The sequence below is a fragment of the Gouania willdenowi genome, unplaced genomic scaffold (assembly GCF_900634775.1).
Source record: "Gouania willdenowi unplaced genomic scaffold, fGouWil2.1 scaffold_412_arrow_ctg1, whole genome shotgun sequence".
NCBI classification, from domain to species: domain Eukaryota; kingdom Metazoa; phylum Chordata; class Actinopteri; order Blenniiformes; family Gobiesocidae; genus Gouania; species Gouania willdenowi.
In genome coordinates, this window is record NW_021145173.1 from 356,207 (window position 1) to 372,825 (window position 16,619).

The 16,619-nt window shown below is 37.4% G+C and overlaps 1 long non-coding RNA gene across 1 annotated transcript; it reads right to left on the reverse strand.

Annotated features, from left to right (window-relative positions):
* Nucleotides 1-929: 929 nt before the first annotated feature.
* Nucleotides 930-15,480, reverse strand: LOC114460163 (uncharacterized). Its single transcript, XR_003673560.1, has 4 exons — nucleotides 15,370-15,480; nucleotides 9,549-9,639; nucleotides 1,216-1,290; nucleotides 930-1,067 (listed from the first exon to the last, which is right to left on the reverse strand). It is a non-coding gene; the product is annotated as an uncharacterized LOC114460163 (long non-coding RNA).
* Nucleotides 15,481-16,619: the final 1,139 nt, after the last annotated feature.

Consider the following 16,619-nt stretch of genomic DNA (forward strand, 5'->3'; position numbering starts at 1 on the left):
TCCAGGATATAATAATCTAGATTAGTAGCATAGGGCCTTAGTGTCAGACACTTTGTTTATTTGTTGAATCCATAAATAATAAACCTTGATAATGAAACATTAACCTGTTCTCTAGCGCCACCATCAAGACTAACTTTCACTTTTACAGTTAGTGGATCTGGTGAACATTCATAGACATATATATTTACTTATTTTTATCTCTTTATATAATGATAATAATAGAGTCAAAGCATGAACAGAAACAATTATTCATTCACACCAGTCATACTAGTTGTGGTAAGCTACATTGTAGCCACAGATGTCCTAGAGCAGACTGACAGAAGTGTGGCTACGGCCCCTCTGACCACCACCATCATTCATACACAGTTCATACACATTCCTATGGAGTTATTCACTATAAAGTTTCACTCCTCTTTTAACAGTGGATGAGTTTTTATTTATTTATTTTTTACTTTATGGGTTTTTTTATGTTTTTGTGGTTGTTTTTTGTGTGTGAGGGGTTTCACATGTTTGAAAATGAAAAAATGAAATATCAGTTTTACTTTACAATGTCATGTATCAACTCTGTAGGTGTGGAGATGTAAAGTCACACACACACACGTTTTACACCAATGTGTGTAATATGTGTTCATCACAATGAATAAATATCATCATGATCATCTTATGTTTAATATATTATATCAAATTAGGAAAAGTCATGAAATATGGAGAAAAAAAACAATAAATGTAAATGATCCTGAACATGTGCTAGCTTTAGAACAGGTGGGATTAATCAACACTGCTGTGTGTACGACCTCTGTCCACACGCTTCATAAATACTGATTCTTTTTGTACTGGTGCACATTCTACATTTCATTGGTCTGAACGTATTTAGAACCAGTTCTATGAACGGATCAATAAATGAGGCCCCTGGACCATCAGGAAGACAACCAGCAACCTTCTTTATGTGGACTCACTGTGGGTCAGTAGATGGACCTCCTTTGAAGACAATGGGTACATCCATGGACTGGTCACTTCTAAAGGACACACAGCTGGGTCCAGGTCCAGATGTGAGCTTCTTCCTGGTCCTTGAAAACACACACACACACACACACACACACACACACACACACACACACACACACACACACACACACACACACACACACACACACACACACACAGTGTAACACTGATGTACAGAGGTGTGAGTGCTGAGCTCTGACGTGGTCTCACCTCTGATCTTCAGTCTGGATCTCATGTTGTTCCTTCACCGTGTCCTGATCCATCTCCACGTCACGAGATGATGAGCTGAAGATATGAGTGTGAGACAGACAGCGCTACCTGAGTATCATGGTAAAGAGTGTAAACACACATTAGAGAAGATAAAAGATGTCAAAGCTCTGAGTTTCACAACAGATATCTGGAGCTCTGAAGTTTAACAGCACACTGACTGGATGAGAGTTAGTGCTATACACTGTGATGCTAACGCTAAATGCTACACGCTGTGATGCTAACGCTAAATGCTACACGCTGTGATGCTAACGCTAAATGCTACACACTGTGATGCTGACGCTAAATGCTACACACTGTGATGCTAACGCTAAATGCTACACACTGTGATGCTAATGCTAAATGCTACACACTGTGATGCTAACGCTAAATGTTACACGCTGTGATGCCAACGCTACATGCTACAAAATACTAAATTTCATTTGGTCACATCTGTGCGAGGGCTTAGGATGACCTTATTTTGAAAATCCAAAAGGATGAAACTTCCTCGTCCTCTCTAAGTCCTCCTCCTGTGAATCAGGGTCAGACACAGACACTACACATGCCACCATGTCCCCAAACACACAGCTGCTGCGTCACCAACACTCAGGAGAGACATGGTCCATGCTGCGTTCACAGATACTGGGACAAACACACACAGCTGCTGCGTCACCAACACTGGGGACAGGCGTCAGAGCCACGCAGAGCAGCAAAGCACAGTTGGGGCGCAACAAGCAGACGCAGGGCAGGGTAGAGCGCGCTAAGCTCACCGAGCATTTTGACGGAGCATATGTGGGGCGTGCTTATTGGACCTGTGGTGGGGGGGGAGCGAGGAAGAACGAGCCGAGTGTGCCGAGCGGAGTAGAGCGTGCATGCACAGCACATACACTATTCCACACCAAAGAGGAGGACCTCATCAGAATCGGCATTGAGGGGCCAGAACTGATGGACTATGATACCAGGCCTGGGTTAGGAGACCCCACTATCAGAGCTGGACCCTCTGAATTGAATACCATGGGGTGCAGCAATGCAGATGTTGGCTATGATACTGTTAAGTTAATTGAAGTACAGCTTTTCTGCAAAATAAATTAAAAAAACAGAATACATGCTGTTATTTAAAACAGAAAAGCATAAAAATCCTCCGCTTAACAAAAAAAAAGCAAACGACCAAATTCTGTGCTGGTTTAAAGAGTCAATGTTGAAATCATCATGATATGTTAATGTTACTGGATAAAGTTAGCAGATAAAGTCAGCCTTAACCACAGTTTCATTAATGCCATTCATCCAACAATGTGGAATTAGTGAAAATATTTTTAAACATGATTTATTTTGCTGTAGTAAATTAAATTAAATTAATGAATTAATTAATAATAATAATGATTACTTAATGCCTGAAAATGTGCCTGCAGAATTACTTGAGTTTACTTCACACACAACTCACTTTTATCTACCCACATAGGTTTGTAGGGAACTAAACCCCCAAGTTGACCTGACTTAGAACACTGGCTTCACCAGTCCGTGGAGTCAGAGAGTCTACCTCCTGCTGTGAAATGCAAACGTGCCCCAAGGGTGGCCGTCTCCCCTTCCTGCCCGAACAAAGGAACGGGAGAATCCGAGAACAGTTTGTCTCCCTTTATCACCTCCCTGCTACATTATGATCAAAAGAAGAACATCCCTCTCCTTCCCCCTTATCAAACAGATACCTCTGGATGCTGTAACATCAAAGAACTGTCCCAATGACCCCTTTGACCCCCTGCAGATGTTGTCACCTCCCGAACCCAAACCAATGGTTACACAGGAAGATGGAATAACCCCAGTTCTCCCGCTCAAATGAGAACAAAGGACATGTGCTGGACTGAAAAGTTACAAATGAAAACATTTTTGGAATGATTTCTACTGTAATTGAAATTGCAAATGTGTCTGCACTCGTGTCATGTAATTTAATAACAACAGAAAGCTATTTTAAAGTGTTCATCATTTAAAAGTGCTTAAAATTACCAGAAAAACATCACAAAAGTTAGTTTGAGGTATTTACTGCAACCGTATAGTTAAGAGGAGGCATACCATGATTTTTGACATTTATGTTATGAGTAAGTACAGGTAAAATGCATTAATTAGTTCCTAAAGTGATTCGAGGCTATTTCCTAGTCGTGTTTGGTATCAAACTCTTTCGTAATACATGATATTTCAGGATATGATGTTGAAAAGATGTTTTGAAATATGTGGAATTAATTATTAGGCATTCTTTTATGTTTAGAATCATCCCTTGTCGTCTGTCTCTGTCTTACACTTACACACACCCAAGACACACCCACAAGCTGAAAGCAGAGACATTGACCAATCACCGACATGATCACAGAAGGATCCACCCAGACGCCTCCTCCAAAAGGCGTCGCCAAACGTCCTTTAAAAAAAGACGCGCGACCAGAAACTATAGTTTTGGACGCGGGCGTTCATGCTCACCCGTCTTCCCTCATGTTTCCAGTCTTTCATTTCATTTTTATTTTTAGTTGAAACAGTTAGATTTTGTAATCAACAGCTGCTTGGTTCGGACGAATTCCGCACCCAGTGACGTGCGTAACAGCCGAAAGGAAGCCCGGCCCGCGACCCTTTGGGTTAGCCAAGAGCCATTATCTAAGCCAGCTGCGAAGGCCTAACCGCCCGGATCGGCTGAAGGGGCTAAATTCTGTGGAACCGAAACAGAACCAACGGTGGCACGTCCTGCTACATTGCTTCAACAGCACCTCCAGGTCCAGCCTGACCTCACCTCCAAGGTACCAGAATGAACTTTCATCAGCAACTTTATCTACAATAGATCACATACATATTTCCATAACTACAAACTTACACGCATTAACAACATGCTGCACACACAGTACATCTCATTCATGTTTGTTCGTCTCCCCCTTGTCCGTCCTCCTCTCTTTGTTATGAGCTCTCTTTATTTTATTCTTTGATTTTATGATCTTATTATTGAATATGTATCCTGCATTTTTATTCAATATTTAGTAGACTAGCATCCTCCTAGATTAGTGATTTCACTTTATTACGTATAATCCTCACTTTTATTAGCCTAGAAATGCATTTTATCATGATTTAATTATCCCATTTCAATTGATATTTTGACTGTGCTAATTGTTGACTTTTGAATAAAAGGTTGAACATAATATTTGATTCCTCTGATTCATTAAAGCTGTGATTATGGTGTAGATGGCTGGTAGAATTCACTTTTCCCTGGTTTCACATTGATGAGTTTAGTCTAAAAACTTAGACATATTTCTCCTGTTAAAAGGAGTGGCACCCCGCAAATTTGAAGTAATATTAATAATCATAATTAATATTCTCAGTTATATAACCCATTAATAATAACTCATCTCATCTTCCTACAGGTTACATATCTTCATTTTTTTTTTTTTTATCCAACAGTAGCTTTTCAGTTCTGTTATTTGTGAAAAAGTGCAAATGAAGTATTTGAATATGATTACCTCACAGATTTTGTTAAAGTTATAATCCTGATTTATTTAGTTCACTCCTGCTGACTTTGACGAACCATTTAATTATTTAATTAATCTTGGTATAAGTGCATAGTAAAAATCTAACGCGTATTTGTATATATGTATGAACATAGTAAATATGTTTTCAATGTGTTCTGTCTGGATGTGTCCTTCTAAATAGAAGTTGATTGTATGCATAAAAGTTGTATGACTATTATTATGTCAATAAACATTGGGATGTGATTGATCTTAATGCAAGTTTAAGAACATTAAAGAAAATTTAAAGTAATACATCCTGTATAGTATACAATACATATCAACACATTTTTAACCAAATTATTTGTGGCCTGAACTGCATCAAAAAGCAGATAAACTAGTTGTTTACACTAATCTTTAAAAGGAATTTACATTAGGAAAAAAAAAATATTCATGGCAATACATAAACATATATTGTAAATACACATACATATGAGGGTGTACTGTATACATAATGTAAATCAATGCTGTTATTGATGACAATTTACCAAAAATCCCTGTTATGTCACCCACCAACTTTTCGCAACATTTAGCAACAAGCCACATTTAAAAAACATACTTTTGACTAGAATTACAGCAATATTTTTAAAATTTGTGTTGAGTTTCTTAAAAATATGTCAATGTTCAATCTAAATGTCAAATATAAATGTCAATCTAAACTTTTAATGTTAAATCTAAATGTACATCTAAAGCTAAATGTTGAATCTAAACATTAAATGTTAAATCTAAATCTAAATTTCAAATGTTTAATCCTAATCTAAATGTTAAATGTGAAATCTAAATCCTAAATATAAATGTTAAACCTAAATGTCATGGGTGAAACTAAATATATAGCTAAAATGCAAATTCACCAAAAGCACCAAAATAAAATGATTTTTTTTTTTTTTAAATATCTCGATATTTTCAAGCTATATCACGATATACAATATATATCTGGATATTTTGCCCTTGCCTTAAGATGTTTCTTTGATGCATAAAATTGAACCATAATGGCAATACCTAATATAGATATATTAATGTTTTCTCTGTGATGTAATTGGGGTTTCCTCTAACTATTAGAATCAGAATCAGAATCATCTTTATTTGCCAAGTGTATGTTGTACACACGAGGAATTTGACTCGGTCAACTGTGCTCTCTCCAATAGTGAAAACATTCAATAATAAACAATCAACTAGAAAAGATGATAATAAGTATAAACATAAGTATAAATATAAACAGTAGTTAGACTAGAATGTGCAAACTCGATAAAATAATAATAGTATAACAATAATAATATTATTAATAACAACAGTAACAATAATAATAATAATAATAATAATAATAATAATAATAATAGTATAAAAAAAAAAATAAAAATGAAAAAAATAAAAATAAAAAAATAAGATAAAAAGAAGGAAAATAATAGAAAAGAAAGATAATAATAAAATATAAAAATAAAAAATGAAAATAGTGCAGTAGAGCATTGATAAGTAGTGCAGGAGAACATTTAAATTAAAGGTATGTACATGAACATTCTCAGTGTCAGATTGATCCTGGGTTGTTATGTTTGGTTCCAGGGTTTTTTCACAGAACCAGGTCTGACACTCTTTGACTGTTTAGTGTTGATCAGAGTGACAGCCTGGGGGAAGAAACTGTTTTTATGGCAGGTTGTTTTGGCGTACAGGGATCTGTAGCGTCTGCCTGAGGGGAGGAGTTTAAACAGATTGTTTGCAGGGTGAGAGGGGTCTGCAGTGATGTTACCTGCCCGTTTCCTGACCCTGGACAGCTATAAGTCTTGGATGGAGGGCAGATCGACACCAATGATCTTTTCTGCAGTCCTGATTATCCTTTGTAGTCTGTGTCTGTCTAGTTTGGTTGTAGATCCAAACCAGACAGTGATGGAGGTGCACAGAACAGACTGAATGATGGAGGTGTAGAACATGATCAGCAGCTCCTGGGGCAGGTTGAACTTCCTCAGCTGACGCAGGAATTACATCCTCTGCTGTGCCTTTTTCCTGGTTGAGTCTATGTGGGAGGTCCACTTCAGGTCCTGTGAGATTGTGGATCCCAAGAACCTGAAGGAGTCCACGGTAGCCAATTCCCTATTTAAAATGGTAAGGGGGGGGAGTGGGGGGGGATTTCTTCTGAAGTCCACTGTCATCTCCACGGTCTTGAACGGGTTCAGTTCCAGATGGTTCTGACTGCACCAAAGAGCCAGCTGTTCCACCTCCGTCTGAAGGCAGACTCGTCCCCGTCCCGGATGAGACCGATGACGGTGGTGTCATCTGCAAACTTCAGGAGTTTCACAGAGGGGTCCCCTGAGGTGCAGTCATTGGTGTAGAGGGAGAATAGAAGTGGGGAGAGAACACACCCCTGAGGGGCGCCAGTGCTGAGTGACCGGGTGCTGGATGTGATGCTTCCCAGCCTTACTTGCTGCTTCCTGTCAGACAGGAAGTTGGTGATCCACTGACAGGTGGAGGCCGGCACTGTGAGCTGGGTGAGTTTCTGGTGAAGGATGTCTGGGATGATGGTGTTGAACGCAGAGCTGAAATCCACAAACAGGATCCTAGCGTAGGTCCCTGGGGAGTCGAGGTGGTGCAGGATGTAGTTCAGTCCAATGTTGACTGCATCCTCGACAGACCTGTTTGCCCGATAGGCAAACTGCAGGGGGTCCAGCAGGGGTCCTGTGATGTCCTTCAGGTGGCTCAGAACCAGCCTCTCAAAGGACTTCATGACTACAGACGTCAGGGCAATGGGTCGATAGTCATTAAGTCCTGTGATGGCAGGTTTCTTGGGGACTGGGATGATGCTGGAGCTTTTGAAGCAGGAAGGTACTTCACACAGCTCCAGTGATGTATTGAAGATCCGTGTGAAGATGGGAGCCAGCTGCTCAGCACAGGCTTTCAGGCAGGAGGGAGATACTCCATCTGGTCCTGGAGCCTTTTTGATCTTTTGTTTCTTGAATAGCTGGCACACATCTCTTTCATTGATCTTCAGGGCAGGTGGGGGGACAGAGGGTGAGGTGGGGGGGGAGTAGGGGGAGCAGGAAGGGCAGAGTCCAGGTGATGGGCTGATGCTAATGAGCTGGGGGGTGGGTGTGAAAACCTGCAGTAGAAGCTGTTCAGGTCTCTAGCTAGTCTTTTGTTACCAGTAGGGTGGGGGGAGGGTTTCCTGTAGTTGGTAACTTCATGCAGGCTTTTCCACACTGCAGAAGGATCTTTGTTTGAGAAGCTTTGTTTTAGCTTCTCAGTGTAGCACCTCTTGGCTACTTTGATCTCCCTAGATAGAGTGTACTTGGCTTGCCTGAACAGGTCCCTGTCTCCACTCCTGTAGGCTTCCTCCTTAGCCTGACGTAGCATCCTGAGTTGAGGTGTGAACCAGGGTTTGTTGTTGTTGTATGTGCAGAAAGTCTTGGTCTGCACACACATGTCCTCACAGAAGCTGATGTAAGATGTCACAGTGTCAGTCAGTTCATCTAGGTTGTCTGATGCAGCTTCAAAAACACTCCAATCAGTGCAGTCAAAGCAGTCCTGTAACTTCTGCTTTGACTCCTCTGTCCATTTCTTTACAGACCTTACTACAGGTTTAGCAGATTTAAACTTCTGCCTGTAGGTCGGGATGAGGTGAATCAGACAGTGATCCAGTGTGTTAGCACCCCTGGTAGCACACTTTATATGCTGTCTGTATTTTGTCTGTATTATAGCATAACATACCTGTTTTTCAGAGACAAACCTTTAAAATAAGGTCAGTCAGTTAAAGCTACATGTCTAATGTCACACAGGGACCTTTATTAATATAAGTGTAGAGAATAATATCATAATTCATTAAATAAATGATGTGTATTCATTTTAAAAACAAATTCAGCTAACCAAAGTGCTGTACAGTTTTTTTTTAATTATAATTAATGATCAAATGTTAGGGCAAAATATCCAGATATGTATCGTATATATGATATAGCTTGAAAGTATCGAGATATTAAAAAAAAAAAAAAAAAGAACTGTCACTGTCTACTCTGCGATGGCCTTCTGAGGACTTTCCCTTTAAGGTCTCTATGGTAACCATGGTAACGTAAGGTCAGAGGTGAGTCAGACTTGCCTACTTCCTGATTTGTACTGAGCACATGGACGTAGTTTAATGTCACGTTTCTGTTACCATCCCCTGTGTAACGACTAATAAGCAGTGTTTGAGGTTCCCCTGTATACAGTAAACGTACAGTGTGATGGTAACCAGTTGTTTTGAGTTCTGTTTATAACATTATTGACCCACAGACACCTCTGGATCTATACAGCACACACAGTGTTTTACTGAGCATCATAGACTTTCTCATTATGGGGACCATGTCCTTAGTAATATGTTAGGTTACTGCTTTGGTAATCTCACCCCACTTTCATAAGGCACAGCACCACAGTAAGATAGATAGTAAGAGCAGAATAAAGCATACTGGTGGCTCTACGGAAGAAACTTTTAAGGTTACGTGAATTATATCAATATTACAATATAGTCCTATGCTATATCTCCTAAATAAATATATCAATATTTATTAAAAACTTGATATATCGCCCAGCCTGAGTTCTGTCTCATACATTTTCCAACAGTCTGCTACATTACAACAACCATTCTTTTCCTTTCTAACCTCCACAGTCTCACTGCAGAGAAGTTTTGCTGAAAAGTCAAATCAAGACTCTGGAGTCACAGTTACATCATGTCTACATGCAGGTGAGCAGCAGCTGCTAAAGAAGCAAAGAATCCATTTGTGTGTAAGTGTAAGAGTAGATGTTGCTCTTTACCTTTGTTTGACACTTTCTGTGATGTCTCTCTCCTTCCTCAGAAGTGTCTCACTGACAGCGTGTAACGTGTCAGCCAGCTTACACTTAATGTCTGAAAAAAAAAAACGTCTAATGATTAGTGCGCATGCAGAAGTGGTGGAGACCGCCCCTATTTAAATGATTCTGATTCCTGATTCCCTTGGGTTTTTACACCTTATTAGCTCATGGAGTGACATTTCTACACGTTTTAATACCACTAAACCTTTAGTGAATATGCCTCTAAATTTCTCAGCTGCAGAGATAATTTGGAACAACTTTTGGAACTGAAGACTTGGTTTGACTCAAATAAAAAAAAAAAAAAAAGTATAATATTTTGAAATCGGACATTAAACTGACTAAAGATAGCATATAAATAGAGAGAGTGAATGAAATATAATTTCTGGGAGTCATAATAGACATAATAGACAATAAACTATCTTGGAAGTCACATATACAGTACATTACAGCCAAAATAACAACGTCAATTGCAATATTACAAAAAGTCTAGTATTTTTTGAATCAGTCATCACTATAGACCTTGTTCTGTTCCTTCATTCTCTCATTTATGACTGACTGTGTAAACGTGTGGGGGAACACATATAAAACAAATACAGACTTAATTTTCAAAGGTCAGAAAAGAGCAATAAAAACAGTAAATAAAAGCACATGGAGAGAACCATCAAACCCACTCTTCATCAAACTGAAGCCACTGAAATTCTAGGATTTGGTCGACCACAAAACTCTTCACATCGTGCACAAAGCAAATCAGGATCAATTACAATTACATATACAAAGTCAATTTTCTGAACTCAATTACAATCAATTATGATAATGAGAGCAACATATTTTTTTTCCGGTTATAATTCTGATTGTAATTGCGTTGTAACTGTAACAAATAATGAATTGTAATTATAATTACATAATTAATATAATACATTTAATAATATAAGAATTCCAACAACATATACAATAGTATTTGAGATTTATTTTATTTTCCCCGGTAGAGGGAAATACTGACTTTTTAGAGCCTCCAGTGGGCACAATTCAGACTCTAGCCAAAAACCGAGCACATACTGTATGTGAATAAAACCTGTCCTCTGATACCACTTTTTGACCATAATAATTTTGCGTTCTGCTCTAGTGGGTGTAAATCAGACTCTACCCAGGAATGATGCACATTTTCAGACTCTCGGGGACCACACCTTTCCTCTAATACCTCGTCCGGCCTGATCTAAGCACTTTTGGAAAATGAATGGGACAGACTTCAGGCCCCTCCCACTAGCCATGACAGCTTATTTTTCTTGGTGCATGACCAGCAAAGATGAAATCCAGCCACTGGGTCCTGAAAGGCTCTGATGAGGGTAGTAAACATATATTTGTCCATTGTTCAAGGCAGCCCAAAACAGCACAACTTTTGTGATGCTATGTTTGTTTTACCTGTGAGGTCGTTTGAGAGGGAGGAGCTCACATTCTTATGTAGGGTAGGAGGAGCCAGGATTGTTAGGAGGAGGAGTTACTTATGAGTCATGAGGGGACAAAAATCCAACTGTCCAGTTTGGAGCTCAGTTTTGACAAAATGTGGAATAACAAAGGAGGGAAGAAACAGAACTTTTCAAACTTTGTTCCTCTGAATGAGGATAAATTAATGTATATCACTGTAGCAAAACCATCATAAAGTGATTTATTCATAATACTTTGTTTAATACTTTTTCATAGTAAACCCCCAGGTTTTTGCTGACCTGCCACTAGGTGGAAACTCAAAAAATGTTTTTTTATTATGGGCGTGGCTCCAAGAGTAGTTAAGACAAGCCCAGTCACAGCAGGGGGTGTGTGCGTGCGTGCGTGCGTGCATGTGTGCGTGCGTGCATGCGTGCGTGTGTGTGTGTGTGTGTGTGTGTGCCTGTGCCCAGAATAGACAGTGAAACATGCACTGATTACCTCACAGATCTATTTTTATATTTGTATACAATAATACATGTGTTGTCAGTGTGTCCTGTCTGGATGTGGTTTGTTTTTTTAATGATATCTGAAAGTCATAAATTACATTAAATCATTAAGCTTACATAGGCCCTTAATTACCATGTGATTACTGAAATGGAAGAAAATAAACTAGTATGAATTTTTAAACACCCCCACTTCTAAATAGAAGTTGGTTGTATGTATAAAAGTTGTATGGCTATTATTATGTTAATAAATATTGGGATGTGATTGCTTTTAATACAAGTTTGTGAACATTAAAGACAATACATATCAACACATTTTTAAATAAATTAATGTTGGCCTTAACTACGTCAAAAAGCAGATAAACTAGCTGTTTACACTAATCTTTAAAATAAATTTACGTTAGGAAAAAAACTATTTATAGAACTAAATAAACATATATTGTATATACACATATATATGATGGTGTGCTGTATAAATATTGTAAATCAATGCAGGTATTGATGACAAATTACCAAAAATCCCAGTCCATCACTAGGAATCAATAGATTCTAATTTCCCGACAATAACTTCCTGTGAAATAATTAATCTCCATGAATCACATGATGGTCAAACATTTTAAACTTCTAATGTTACAACTCTCTCTATAAACGTCTCTGACACAGTCTGATTCCTCCAGCTCATGCTGGTCACCAGTTTGCTCACACACTGCTCTGAGATGACATCACATCTTTAACCACTCCATGCCTTCATAGGACAACATCTCTATGTGGTGCTGATTGTAAAGTTGTGCATGTTAAAATAAACAGCAACTTATGCAACATTTAGCAACAAACCACATTTAAAAAACATACTTTTGATCAGATTTACTGCAATATTTTTTAAATTTGTGATAGAGTTTTTTTTTTTTTTTAAATATAATGTCAATGTTAAATCTAAATGTTAAACATAAATATAAATCTAAATTTTTAATCTTAAATCTAAATGTACACCTAAATTAAATGTTGAATCTAAATATTAAATGTTCAAGCCGAATCTAAATGTTAAAAATAAATCTTAAATCTAAATGTTGAACCTAAATGTCATGGGTCTGTTTATTTAAATGTAATATCTAAACTTAACATTTAGATTTAGATTCAATATTTAACATTTAGATTTAAATTGACATTATCTTTTTAAGAGAAAACAATTCTCACAAATTTCACAAATATTGCTATAAATCTGCTTAAAAAATTTATTTTTTTTTTGCTAAATGTTGCAAAAAGTTGCTGTATCATTTAACATGCACAACTTTACAATTGGCACCTCATACATCAGTGATATATTTATGTAAATGTTTGTTTAATTGTTTTCTATCTATTTTGTTTGAATCAGGAAGCCCTGTGGAGAGAGGAGAGAGAAAAGAAGAAGAAGCTGACAGCCCTGCAGGACAACATTTCAGGACTCTACGGCTCCTTAGACGTAGTTTGGAAAGTAAGACGCCATTATTTTATGATATTTTAGATATTCTATAGAACATTATTCACTAATGCATTGCTGGATGTTGTGTTGATCACGTGTACTGGGTTGTGTTTGCCTGGTGTTGTCTCAGGGACATTTGCAGCCTGTGGTTTGGTGCTTCCTGTTTCTGTTCTATCTAGGCTGTAATAAACTGTCAGTCTTACACAGGGAAGTATGCCTCTGTTCATGTGTGCTGTGTATCTTTATCAGTTTCTAGGATCCTGTAACTGTAATGCACGAAAAGAAATGATCATTTACTTTTGTGTCTGTAATGTTAATGTGTTAAAGCTGTTTTATTTTATGTTGCTTCTATTTTATGTAGCAAATGTTCTGTGTGTGTGTGTGTGTGTGTGTGTGTGTGTGTGTGTGTGTGTGTGTGTGTGTGTGTGTGTGTGTGTGTGTGTGTGTGTGTGTGTGTGTGTGTGTGTGTGTGTTTGCACACGTTTTAATACCACTAAACCTTCAGTGAATCCACCTCTAAGTTTTTCAGCTGCAGAGATAATTTGGAACAACTTTTGGAATCATTAGTAGATAAATTAAAGGAACTGAAGACTTGGTTTGACTCAAATAAACAAAAAAAAACGTATAATACTTTGAAATCGGACATTAAACTGACTAAAGATAAGAATAATAAATAGCATAAAAATAGAGAGAGTGAATGAAATACAATTTCTGGGAGTCACAATCAACAAACTATCTTGGAAGTCACATATACAGTACAAAATAACAACGTCAATCACAATATTACAAAAAGTCTAGTATTTTTTAAATCAGTCATCACTATAGACCTTGTTCTGTTCCTTCATTCTCCCATTTATGACTGACTGTGTGGACGTGTGGGGGAACACATATAAAACAATCATAGACTTAATATTCAAAGGTCAGAAAAGAGCAATAAAAACAGTAAATAAAAGCACGTGGAGAGAACCATTAAACCCACTCTTCATCAAACTGAAAGCACTGAAATTCTAGGATTTGGTCGACCACAAAACAATTCACATCGTGCACAATGCAAATCAAAATCAGTGACCAAAGGGTTTCCAAAAGTTATTTCAAATAAGAGAAAATAATAATGTGACGGTGATATACATGTTAAAAACAGCCTGTATGAACCAACACAGAAACACACTGTATATCAGTCAAAGGTGTTCATCTATAGAACCATTACAGTGAAGAAATGAAAACCTGTATCACTGAAATAGTTCAATCATACTGTATGTTTACAAACCAAGCTCCTCCTTCAAAGAACAATGTAGAAAGAACAATTACAATTACGTCTATAATTACAACTCAATTACCATTACGGTAACCAGCATTTTTTCATATTACAATTAAAATTGCAATTGTTATTTTTCCCCTTAAAGTCAATTACAATTATGTTGTCAATGACTAAAGTTCAAATGAAGTTAATCACAATTACTGAGCCTTTAATAAATAAGCCTTATTAAACCTAACCTTCCTTTTGTGTTAGCTTTCTGTTAGCATCTCTAATGCTAACGGGTCAGTTTGACCCATGTTTTAAATCAGCTGTAAAATACACTAATAAATATTATCTATCATCTAATTAGTTTCTTATCTATTGATTACCTTGTTAGGTTTCCTAATCAATGAAAATATTGGTATTAATATTTATGGTGTGGACGTCTGAGCCTTTTTTCTGTCAGCACCGTAAACCTGAACGTTCAAAGTCATTAAATAGATTAAATAGTTTATACTCAAAGTTATAGAAAAAGTTCTACTAACTTCATTATGTTAAGTTGGTGAAACAAGTTCTTTCTTTTTAGTGACTAATATTTTTTGAGTAAACTATATTTTTTTTATAATTAAATATAACTTAAAAACAACTGAAGTGCAATTTAATATAATATAATAATTACATGTTAAGAATGATGAACTTATTTCTGTTGTTTTAAATGGGGATTATTAAAAAACAAACCTACTTCATATAACACTTTAATGTAACTGTTATCAATAAGTACACGTAGCCAATCATCAACCTTTTAGGTTCTGGAAAATTTTGATTTTTAAGTTAATCGACTGCCTCAATGTTTGTGAGTTGTGGAAACTTATTCATATTTACAGTGAGTATAGCATAGATTTAATTTATTTGATGGTAAAATGAATGTGAAGTGAAAACCTGATATGAAACATATTTGAATCATTGTTAACTACATGTGTGTAAGCCATAGAACTGTAAAATGGTTCCACAGGTTCACGTTAAATTGTAATTGACAGTTTAAAAAAAAGAAAAAATCATTTACAATTACAAAGACAATTTTCTGAACTAAATTTGTTTCAGTTACAATTCCGATTCTAATTGCATGTAATGAATTGTAATTGTAATTGTAATTGAGGTTCCAACCGTGGCAGCAGCAGATGTTTGACAGCAGTGGATCCACATGGTTGAGTCAGTGTGTGATCAGAGTGAAGCTGCTCATCAGACACTCACTGATTCCTCACCTCACATCAGCTCAGAGCCTTTTCAGCTGCTGCTGTAGAGAAGAAGCTGTGTCTGTTACCAGCTCACAGTGTGAAAACAGCAGAGTGACGTTAGAGCGTCCAACCTGCTCACTAACACTGCTCTAGTCTCATGTTGAAAAGGGGAGGATCACTTCTGCATTTCCTGGAACTCATGAGGGTCTGCACATTTTTATAAAAAGTGTTATTCGCCCTCGTCAGCATGTTTTGTAACATCTGTACAACAGTCACAGTTAGTTTCATCAGCAAATAAACCTAAAAAACAAGGAAGTGCAGTGCAGTGTGACATGCACAGAAAAACATAATTTCCCCCTGTTTCTGTGTTAAAGACGTGTCTCATGAACAGTGTTTGGAATAACAACATTTAAAATAACGGTGTTTGTTTTACAGTAACGGGGTAATCTAACTAATTACTTTTTTTGCCGTTACAATGCCGTTATTGTTACTGAACGCAAAATGTGGGGCGTCACAAATATTGATTGAATAAACTGTTTTCCTAAAGCTTCTTACTCAGCTGTAGTGAGGAGGTGGGTTAGAAACAAGGTGAGCGATTATGATTGGCTTATCATGTTTCATGGTAACCAATCAGAGCCAGTGTTTTTACACTGTGCCAACACACACACACACACACACACACACACACACACACACCCACGCACACACACACACACACACACACACACACACACACACACACACACACACACACACACACACACACACGATGAATCAGCAGAGATGATGAGCGTGAAGCAGTCTGATGAAAAGTTGTCATTTTTTAGGTGGCGATACAAACACTACTTTAAATTAATTGTGGTCACATCAGTTGTAAACAACTCAAATATAGTAATAAAAGGAATAAAGTCCGAGTACTAGTAGATTAATAAAACTGGGGCCAATGGCTGAATCACCTGTGTGTGTGTGTGTGTGTGTGTGTGTGTGTGTGTGTGTGTGTGTGTGTGTGTGTGTGTGTGTGTGTGTGTGTGTGTGTGTGTGTGTGTGTGTGTGTGTGTGTATGTGTATGTGTGTGTGTGTGTGTGTGTGTGTGTGTGTGTGTGTGTGTGTGTGTCAGATGTGATGTGAATTGTATTTTATGGCAGTTTTACTAAAAAAGAGAAATGAAAATGTCAGAGA